We start from the raw sequence: 8554 nt of genomic DNA, 5'->3' as shown, positions 1-8554 counted from the left end.
GCGGGCGGGTGGGAGGTGCCTGCTGTTTATAATGTTGAATTTCTGTAAAATAAATTGTATTTGCAAATCCAACATTGAGCTTCTGGACTACGCTAATGCCACTGCTGAATCCTCAATGGAAAGGGTCGACCTTTTGCAGTTGAAATGATCTGAAAATGTAGCTTCTGTCCTGAGTCAGTTGACTTGTCGCACATCTCTGTAAGACTTGTATGGTACTGGCAGAAAGTCGTTTTTTAAAAGCCATAGGCTTTTCTTGTCTTTAGCTGTAATAATGCTGGTTTTGGTTTCCGGAGAGCTGTGTTTCTGTCACCTGTGTACTGGCCCTGTGTTTCCAACGCCCTCTTCACTCCCACCTCCCGGTCTTCCGGAGTCTGTGACACTTGATTTAAAATGAGTGTGTTCTCCTGAGAGCAAGTGAGATTGTTAGAGTTCACTTCCAGCTTTACAGTTTTCTAACATAGCTCTAAGGTCCTTGTTGCTGTTTGTGATAACTGATAGATAACCCATTGGAAACATGTGCATACATTTATATTCAGATGAAATTATGGTTTGCACTGTCTATTAAATATCTCGATTAATTTTCATACTTTGCTGTGGTGTTCAGTCAGTCATTTGCCTTGGGAGCCGGGCTCTCCAGGGCTGCGTGGGGTCCAGGGGCGTCTGTGGAAACGTGGAAGACTCGAGCTTGACCGACTCAGCGATTCGAACCAAAGAGCAGAGCCTGTCTCACTAGAAATCCATTCTTGTGAATGGGCTCTGGGGCAGCTTCAGGGTTTGCCCTCCTTCTCTGCCACTGTCCGAGGGCAGCGCCAGGGGGGCCTCTGCATGTTGGAATCCATGGTGCGCCCGCCACACAAGGCGGGGGTGATGTACTGAAGAGAACGGCCTCTCCCAGAGGGAGGAAGTGGAGGGCGGTGAGTGAGAAGGGAGGCCCTGCCCTCAGGGTGATCACAATCTTCTAATCTCGAGGCAAGAGGTCTTGGTGGAAGCAGTAGGGTTCTGCATTTGTAGCAGTGCCTCAACTGTCTCCTCAAGAACCAGGGGTTTGCCTCCTTCTGCCCTGCCAGCTGGGCAGAGGCTTTTCCTTCCGGTCAGGAGCTGCCTCTGCCTCACACCTCAGGCAAACGGCAAGAGGACTGCACTCCCTGTTCTGCTTTCACTAGTTAAGAGGAGGCCAACCTTTCCCAGGAGACTCTGCACGAACGGCCCCATATGTCTCATGGGTCGTGATTGTTACACAGCCTCTTCTTGCTGTAAGGGAGTCTGGGTGAGTGGGAACTGGACAAAGGGATCCAGTCAGGATTCTCCTTAAGGCTCTGGGGATGGCACCTCCCTTTCCTCGTACCTGGACAGAGCTGAGTTTCTGTTAGGGAGGAAGGGAGGCGAAGCTGGGCGGCGCCAACAGTGCCTGCCGTGGAGGCAGGCGCCACGCACAGATGGCAGGTTGTATCGTGCTGCCAGTTTTTTCTCAAAACCAGGTTGCTTCATGACACATTTTCCAAACCCCTAAGTCTGCCTGAGATGCCTCAGAGTCATCCAGAATTTTGTTTTAACAAATTGCAGGTCCTGAGTTCGATTCCCGGTACAAAACAGAACAAAATTCCTTGGGTGATTCTGATGTAGGTGGTGGAGGCCAGTACTCTTGAGTATAGGTCAGCAGGATCAAGTCCTCAGAGAGCCTTACATGGCTCCTCCATGACTTGGTACCAACTTTTATGTCCCCCCAGCTCTTGTTACCCAGAATCCCCCACTGCCTATCTTTGGCCCCTTAGCTTTCTTTTCCTGGACACAGCCCCTTCTTTTTGTGGTGCTGAGGGTGGAATCTAGGGCCTGGTGCATGCTAGGCAATTGCTCCACCACTGAGCTACATCCCTAACCTTACAAATGTATTGAGCACCTCTGAGGAAGCGCTCATGAGGTTCATTGTTTGATGGAAAGGCGCCATTGACCTCCTCAGTATCATCACAGGTTGTCATCAGTATACTGAAACCGACTGGGAAGAAGGCCCTGACTTAGAATGGCTGGTGCAAGAAGTGCTGTCTCAGCCAAGACCTGGGAGTCAGGACTTGGCAAGAGCAAACTTGTGAAGAATGGAGGCGGGGGGGACAGGATGGCGTGCACATCTGCCAAGGCCAGGGGTGTCCTGGGCTGGCTTTTGGGCCTGAGTTGAATAATGACGTAAGAACCAATAGACTTGCAGTAAATATTTAGGAAGTGAATAACAGATGAGGAAACTGAGGCCCTGAGGTGCTTTAGGTCTCACAGTAAGTACTAGCAGAACCTTCCCATCTCCCTTCCTGCTAAGCGGCCTCCTGGCCTTGCTGTTGCCCTTCTGAGCAGAGATGCATTCTCCGGCTCACAGTTCTGCTACCAGCCTGAGCTTTTTTTTTTTTTTTTGGTTTTTCTCCGGTACCAGGAACTGAACTCACAACCTTGCGCTTGCCAGGCAGGCACTTTGCCGCTGAGCTAAATCCCCAGCCCTGAGCTTTTGGTTTTTAATCAGAACAGCTCTAGTGAGACACAAAGGGAGCATTTACTAGAACAGGCACTTAGCGCCTGTCATTTTCTTGACCCCACACAAGGCCTATTTCAGAGCAGGACCTTTCGAGGCCCGGTTTTACCACTGAGCAAACCCCAGGCTCAGAGGGCTAAGGAGTTCGCTCAGATAGCAGAGCAGAGAGCCCACAGCACACTTGGTCTTAGCCAAAGGGCCAAGAAGTGGTGGGAGGGGGAAACACAGTGTAGTCTCCTCAAGTCCAAGAGGAGGCTCCTTCTCCATTTCTCTTTCCTTCCAAGAGCAAACTGGCTGCAGACAATGGAATTCAGACTCATTCAGGGTAACCTGAGGTGGAGCCGGCGTCAGAGCCAGGCAGGCATTGAGGAACCTGACTTCTTCCACAGGGGAATGAGGAAGGCGAGCTGCCTCGGGGCTGGGCACCCTCCGCACCCTGAGGCCTTATTGTCCTCCCATACACACAACAATTCCACCACTGCTTCCTTCATCCCTCCTCAGGTGGGAGGCCCTGTGCATTGGTCACTTGGTCTCTCCATGTGGCTTGGGGCTCCTCACAGCAAGGGGAAGGGAATTACCCTGGTCCTCTTGGGGTTTTTTCTTCTTTTGAGTTGGTTTTTGCTAAGTTACCCAGGCTGACCTTGAAATTGTGTTGCTCCTGCCTCAGTTTCCTGAGAGCTGGGATTAGAGATGTCCCTGGGGATATCTTTGGGGTGTTTACTATGTGCCGGGAATTGACTTACCTCATTTAGTCCCTGAATCTGTGTCTAAAGGATATTTTGAATATATACCATATTTATTTGTGAGTTCTGTGTATGTACCATGGCACTAATATGTAACAATACATACACAACTCTTAGAAGTTTTCAAAAAGTATAAGAAATAAAGATAATTTTAAAAATTCAAAGTTTTCTTCCTGCGTTCCAAAGGGGTTAAAGGATTTACTTCTGAAAACCTCGTCTCCGGGGCTTCCACCGCTGCCCCTTGCTCCAGGACATCACCGCCCCTCACCTGGGCAGCGTCAGCAGTTGCCTCCCTGCTCCGTCCTCCCCACTGTCCAACCAGCATCGCTGCTGTCTTCACAGCCAGGGCCGCCAGGCTGCCGCGGCCTCCCCGGCCCCCGCCTGGTTCCCAGCCTCGGCTTCTGTGGCTCATCCTGGGGGCGGAATCTCCTGCGGACTGCTCTGCATGTTGAGCCTAGCAGGAGCCCGGATTTCCGAGGCGGGGGGGGGGGGGGGGGGGGGCGGGGGGGGGGGGGGGGGGGGGGGGGGCGCCCCGGAATTTACTTACTTCCACGGGATTCTCTTTCTCATTAAAGTCTGAGCGTCCCTCCTCACCTTGGAGATAATCTCTGATGCAACACTTTCAAGCCCTTTCTACAGATGGGGAACAGGTCTGGAAGGAATAGCTCTCTCAGGCCTCAGGTTCACATTAGGGAACTGAAGGGTTCAAGCCAGACCTCAGGGCAAAGGTGCATTAACAATCTGCAAGAGGCATTTCCCACACTACTCGATTGGTCGGCGTGCGAGTTCCACAGAACATTGTTGGCAAGGCCTGGGAGGCGGCGCCTGGGGAGGTGCCATGCCCACGCCTCTAGAGTGGGGTGAGGGGCCGAGCCGCAGTGCTTCCGGGGGCCTGCAGGTGGCGCCGTCTGCCAGACAGTGAGGCCCGCGCTCGGCAGGAGAGGGTGGGCTCTTCCCGGGTGGCCGCCCGCGGCAGAAGGTGCAGGGCCGGAAAGAGCGGCGTTCCCTTAGCGTCCCTCCTCCCCGGCCTTTCTCCGCCGTGCCACCTTTACCCACCTGCTGCTGACCCCTTCGCCCCTCACGCAGGCCTGCACAGGGGCCCCCAGTGGAGGTGCATAGGGTGTCTCGCTCCTGCCGGTGCGAGGAGCCCAAGGCAGCCTGGAGTTGGGGCCGGGGCAACCACGTTAGGGGTGATAACGATTTCCTGCCGTCCTCTCCTCCTGGGCCCCCGGGGTGCGGGTGGGGTTGCTCCTTGACCTCCTGGAGGTTCCTGCCCTGGCCCGGACTCTGGCCCAGACTCTGGCCCAGGGGGCAGCACTGTGGACAAGAGCCCTACCTCTGCACGGGGGAGCAAGTAGCTGCCCACCTGGGGAGTGGGTGTGGGTCCCCTCTGGGACTGAAGTTGTTGCCATGGAGCCGGGCCCCCAGGGCCACTGTCCTGAACCGCTGCCCTCTGCTGTCCTGGTGAGCCTGCCACTGCCACCCCACAGGCCAAGTGACTTTCTTTTCCAGTCCCATGGAACTGGTTTCTTCTGTGTCTTCCCCACTCTGTGCGGCTGCGGCCAGGCCAAGTGCAGGGCCTTGGCCTTCCTTGCCCTTGTCCTCCAGCCTCAGAGGGGCAGAGTCCCCCGGGCTTCCTCCCGACCCTGCGGGGTGACACAGCAGCACGTGGCCCGGGTGGACCTGGACACACTCTCGGGCAATGCTGATAAGGAGATGCCTAGGGTGGGGGCAGCTGCTGAGCTACAAAGATGGCAAAAACTCCTCAGAATGGGCCCGCTGGCTCTGGGAGCCGGCATACGCTGCTTCCAGTGCACAACGGGAGAAAGATGTTTGCAACTTAGGTCAGCACTGGCGCCTAACTTGTGGGGCCCAGTGCAAAATGAAACACGAGGCTTGTTTAAAGATCATTAAGAATCCCAAGACAGCAACAAGAGAGCCTCAAACCAACTGTGGACATTTCTGAGTGAGAGCCCCGTGTCACTGAGGAGGTTGCACAGCCACGACGCCTGTCTGGGCTCTGGTCCAGCTCACCAGCGTTGCCGCCAGCAGGGCTCCCTCAGGGGGCTTTCCTGCCGTCTCCCTGCTCCCTGCAAGCCACCCAGCACCAAGGCTACCTACTAACATCCAGGCTGGGTCCTGCCACTCCCCTGCCTGTCACTTGTGTTGGGAGTGAGAACAAGGCCCTTCTGGCTGGCTTATGTCCTTGATGCCATTAGTTTGTCACTCACGTGTCTCTGGCAAGCTTTTTTTGTTTTGTTTTGTTTTTTCCAGTACCAGGAATCGAACTCACGACCTTGCGCTTGCCAGGCAGGCGCTGTGCCGCTGAGCTAAACCCCCAGACCCTTCTGGCAAGCTTTTTTGCTGGAGAAACTTCACATGTACAAGTCTGTCTGTCCCTCCAGACTGTGATGTGCACGGGGACAGTGGTCGATGTGTTCCTGTGCTTGGCCCCGCCATGGGCTTGCATTTGGTAGGCACTTGGTGCCTGCTAAGTGAAATAAGATGAATCAGTGAAAAGGACAGTTGAACCAGGGCAAGGATGTTCAAACCTTCTTGGATATCAGGATCATTTGGTCAGAAGAGCTCTCACAGGGAAGTCTGTGGTGTGTTCAGCTTTACTGTCACCTTCACTGGACTGGGACTCGTGAAGAGGTGACTGGAAGATGCGGCAACGTACTTGTCAGTGGATTAATCCACACGTGCCTTAGTGGAAGGTGCTGTGAGGAAGAGGGTGCTGGTGAGGTGGGTTTCCGGGCCTGCCGCTGGGGGTCGATCTCCCGCTGCAGCTACGGAGCCGGCCACTCACAAAATCTCTGAAACCGTGAGCCAGAGTAAGCCTGTCCTCCTTTAAGTTGTGTGTTGGGGGTTTGGTCTCAGAGACGAGAAACTGACTAAAACAAAGCCCACGTGATGTGACACAGAATGCGTGTAGCCACGTGGCTTGCAGCAATGCTGGGGACCAGAGTCCCACCCCCACTTCCACACAGTCCGGGTCTCCGCGGAACTGTGAGCGGTTTGGTGACATCAGCATTGGCTACATTCTGCCTGTGTTTAACCCTAGCCAACGCCTCTTGGCTGAGGCTAATGATCTGCTTTATGTTCGTGTTAGCCAGACGCTGAACTTAGCTGTCAGGGTGGTTGTAAATCTGGATATGGCCCCATCTCCCCTCCTCCCTGTGACCCTTGGCCCCCTCTGGGCTCTGAGGACAGCAGCCAGACTGAGTCATGTGCAGAAGACTTGGTGTCCCGTGGGCAGTGTGGGGGCCCAGCCTGAGCTGCCCGTGTAGCTTGTCTGTCCCCTGACTGTGTTGTCATGCCGGCCTTGGTCTCAAGAGGCCATCTGTGGCCAGAGGGTGTGGCTCCCTCTCACTGGATTCCCAAGCTCTCCTTAACACCGGTCCGTATTTATTAAGCGCTTACTGGGTGCCCAGCATGTTGCAAAACGCTTTCTGGGATTTATTTCCAGCAATCCTCTCAATGCCCCCTAGAGGTGGTTATCACTGTCTCCATATACAAATGAGAACATGGAGGTCAGAGAAGGGGAGTGACTTGGTCAAGGTCACCCAGTGGGTGATTCAGACTTCTACCCACCCTGACCTCCGCACAGTGGGGCTGCTGAGCCACAGACCAGCTCCTACAGACAGGAGGGGAGGGAGGAGCAGGGTTTGCCCTGCTTCTGTGGCCTGGCTGTGTCCCCTCACCCTGCGAAGCAGCCTGGCTCTTCCCCGGGAGGCAGCGTGGCCAAGGGCGTTGGGCACAGATAGCCCTGAGTGGGGACGGCAGGGTGTGGGGTCCACCCTTCCCACCCGAGCTCAGGGAGAGCAGATGGCAGTGCCCACCTGCCCAGGCAGGGAGGGGCCATGTGCCCAGGAGGGAGCCCTGGCAGAGCAGGACCACTCCGCCGAGCGGCTCTGAGAAATCTTCACGCTTCTCCCACGTTGGCCCACCCAGGAGTAGCAGCAAGTGTGTCTCTCTCCTGTGCTTCCTCTGCCTCTCGGAGTGCGGCCGGGGCCTCCCCTTGGGCTGTCTTCACTCTGTGTCCTGCCTGCTCTGCTGATGAGGAAACTGCTGGGGAGTGCAGCCTGGGAGGGTCAGGGGTCTGGTCCTCATCTCGCCACTGGGTCACCAAACCTGACCTTCTTTGGGCCTCAGTTTCCTTACCTCTTACATGGGGTTTTGCAGAGCCAATGAGGTGTTTTTTTTTTTTTTTTTTAAAACACTAGGAATCGAACTCAGGACCTTGTGCTTGCCAGGTAGGCGTTGCACCGCTTAGCTATATCCTCGATCCCCATGAGGTTATTATAGGTAACTCAGGTAGAAATCTAGTAGGCAATCAGACAGGGCGGGGCCCTGGAGGGAGTCAGTACAAAAGATGAGAATCCATCAGGGCTGTGGCTGGAAGCACATCAGAAGATTAAAGTCACGATGGCTAGAGGTACATACTTTCCTAAGGGATGAACGGAGGAGGTTTGGGATTATTGGTATCACTCTTTTGAGATTTTCCATTATCTCATTAGGGATAGACCATCCTCTCCCACCTACTAAGACGAGGACTAAGACTAAGACCAAGACTATAGATTATCCACCAAGGTTAATGATGTCACCCACGTACCCTTGCTACCATTTGATCAATATTACCTAAACTACTATACTTGCAGTCTTATTGGTTGATCATAATTTTGACCCACATTGTACCTGCTTCATGATTTTGCTCTATGAAACTTCCTTTGAAAGGTGGGCTCCTTGGCAACCCATTCGGGACCCCTCCTGTCTCTCAGGAGCTATTCCTAGTCCCCATTCCTATTGCCCATTACTCTTCTTCAGTAAATTTTCCTACTTTTAACCTCCATTGTTTCTTAGAATTCATTCTAACACAAACTCGCTGTGTTTGACATCAGCATTTCCGCCATGTCGGGGTGTCAGGGTACATTGCACACTTGGGTTTGAGGCCCTGCCGGGCAGTCAGGACCCTGCCCAGATTAACTAGGGGTAGATCCACTTCCTGAGGCTGCCATAATTGCCATTATTTAAAATAATAGACATGCGTTCCCTTGTGGTTCAGGAGGCTGGAGGCGCCAATCAAGCTGCTGGCAGGGCCACATTCTGCAGAGAACCTGGAAATGATCTTCCCTGTCTACTTCAGGAGAAGCAGTGGCAGCCCTTGGCTTTGCTGGGTTTTAACTTCTGGGCTCTGCTTGGTCCCCACATCACTCATCACCACTGATTATCTGTCAGTCTGTCTCTGTCAGTATGGGGGATGGAACCCAGGGCCTTCATAGTGAATTACAGCCCTTTA

The sequence above is a fragment of the Chinchilla lanigera genome, unplaced genomic scaffold, assembly GCF_000276665.1.
Source record: "Chinchilla lanigera isolate Chin_1 unplaced genomic scaffold, ChiLan1.0 scaffold00021, whole genome shotgun sequence".
Lineage (NCBI taxonomy): Eukaryota > Metazoa > Chordata > Mammalia > Rodentia > Chinchillidae > Chinchilla > Chinchilla lanigera.
This window is presented reverse-complemented; position numbering follows the sequence as displayed.